This window comes from Miscanthus floridulus, chromosome 16 (assembly GCF_019320115.1).
Source record: "Miscanthus floridulus cultivar M001 chromosome 16, ASM1932011v1, whole genome shotgun sequence".
NCBI lineage: Eukaryota > Viridiplantae > Streptophyta > Magnoliopsida > Poales > Poaceae > Miscanthus > Miscanthus floridulus.
Genome location: NC_089595.1, coordinates 71596631 through 71599260, shown reverse-complemented (window position 1 = coordinate 71599260; position 2630 = coordinate 71596631).

The following is a 2630-nucleotide window of genomic DNA, read 5'->3' as shown; positions in this document are numbered from 1 at the left end:
AACTGTACTTGTTTTTTCTTGAGCAAGACGGGAAGCACATTGGCCTACCCGAAGCTCTTTGATTGCGACTATTATCACCACTTCATTCGGGATATTTGGGATTTATGCCTTGATTTGGATGAATCTTTTGAAATACTGGCTCAGGGGCTCTTTGATTTGTTGTTTGCAATTGAATAGGTCTATGTCTGTGAGTCTAGCTGGCTGGAATCCTTGGAAGTCAACAAGTAAATTTGCTTTGAAGTTGATCCTATGAACGTATGGATTTTGCTTTTAGCGAAGAGTACCATTGTTGGGCTGGTCCCTTAACTGCCATGACAAGAGATTTTGCTAGTGTAGTTCCATCGCCGCCTCCAAAAATTACCGCGTCTTCAAAACTCATCAGAAATTGCCTTGGGTCGGATTGGCCATCAAATGTTAGTATCATGTTAAATTTGTATCCCAAGGGCCATTTTGCTAGCTGCAAGTTTATTGACAAAGGAGAGCTTGTGTCAATTGATATTTTTGAGAATTCTTTTCTTGAGAAACTTTGGTTGCAGAGTTTGGTTGTTTCAAATGTATGACTTCATGACTTTCGCTTTGAAGTTGTTCATTTAGTTCACGAAGGGTGGCTTCGGCTTTTTCTATTCTTTGTTTGAGAGACTTTTCTCTTACTCTTGCGCGACATTTCTCAAGTTCTTTTTCTTTCTCAACACTTGTTCTTCTAGTTCTATGAGTCTTTGTTCTTCGGCTTCGTTTACCCTTGAAGAGTTTGGGTCTTGGGGGTGCATCTTTTTTAAGACTTTGGTCTTCGATTATTGGTGGGTCATCTTCAGTTACCCCAGTGATAACTTTCTTCTTAGACCTGCCCATTAGCTTCGCGTGGTCGTGGGAGTCTTCGAGCACACACAAACGGTGAGCGCCAGATGTTGGGTAAAGAAATTACACAAGCATCGAAGTTTGAACACAAGTAAAAGTTGTATTCATTTCACGATCATACTGTATATGTCAGATGGGGTATTTATAGAGGTTCCAGTCTTCGTACTTTACATAAAATGACCATTTTATCCATAACTCTTACAATTACAACCCTTTTCAATTACAAGGGCGAAATGGTCTTTTTCTCTTTCTTAGACTTTATTCTTCAACTTTTGGTCATCAATCTTCTCGATGTCTTCGTCTTTTAGACTTAGCTGATTTTTATTCCGTCTTCTTTTGCCTTTAAAATGTCAAGCAAAGTCAAATCCTCGTCTTCGCTTAGCCATGTTTCCTTCTTTTCTCCGGCGAAGACGAAGTTTTGTCAGTGAAGGTGAACTCTCCTTGGCGAAGTCAAATTTTCATCTTCGCTCTGTTTCTTTTTCTTACCAGCAAACTTTGTTATGGAAATCACAATTTCAACTTCGAAGTTTCATGGGCTGAGTTTTGTTGGCGAAGTTTAATCCCAACACCAACTAAAGAGGGCAGCGTCGTTAGCCGGCCAGTTGTCTCGCGTAGTACTACTGGTTTCGAATTAAAGCGCTTCATTACATTATCTCATCATCAAAGGAAAGAAGAAGAAGAAGAAGAAGAAGAAGAAGAAGAAGAAGAACGAGCTCGTGTGACCACCAGAGGCAAAGACGAGATCGTGATGGTTAGGTGTAAGGCTTGGACGGGCTCCTTGGGCTGGTGATAGGCAGTAAAGCCCATCAACACTCTTAGGCTTAAATGGGTTTCGTATGTTTGTCCGCGGGTCATGATGCTTGTATAGCACCATCACCCAACTACGCTCCACAATTTAAATTTAATATAAGAGGCAGGGTGTATGCAACCACATAGGGACATAGGGTAACACTGCTACTTTGATAAATCTATCCAGGGTAAGGGTCCAGGTCCAACGCCTACTACTGTCCTAACTCTACCTAGTCCGGACGATCAACATAGACTAAATATAATAGAGAATAAGAGATTCTAAGTATGTCAAGATTCAAACAATTTCAAGTTAGGCACCATAAATAGAGCATGATTTTAAGGAAAAAAACAAAACAAGTTTCATAATTTTCAAAGCTAAAACAAAATTTCTATAAATTTTCTTAGGTAAAAACAGTGTTCTTTGACTTTCTCATCTTCTGTGGCCAGTTGTTCCAGCAAATGTAAATACTCCTGTTTAGGTTTTAGGTCTTGTTTAGTTCCTTCATCTAAAGTTTACTTCCTATCATATCGGAGGTTTGACACATGCATGGAATATTAAATATAGACTAAAAAATAACTAATTGCACAGATTGCGACTAATTTGCCTTGACGAATTTTTTAAGTCTAAATAGTTCATGCTTTGACAATGTGTTGCTACAGTAACATTTGCTAATAATAAATTAATTAGGCTTAATAAATCTATCTCGCGGATTACCAAGGACTTCTATAATTTGTTTTATTATTACTATTCGAAAACTCCTATTTAACATATTAAACTTTACCGTCTGGATTTAAACACCACCTTAATGTAAAATCGAGCGAGGTATGCTGCAGTTATTTATGGGGAGTTGGCAACCAATAGTCCATGCATGACCTTTCCTGGGGATAGATGGTCTGGTATGTTGGTCAGATTTACTCACGGGCTCGATGATTTGCTAAATTTAACAACCGAAAACCGTACGTTTCCATTTTATTATACTAGCAAA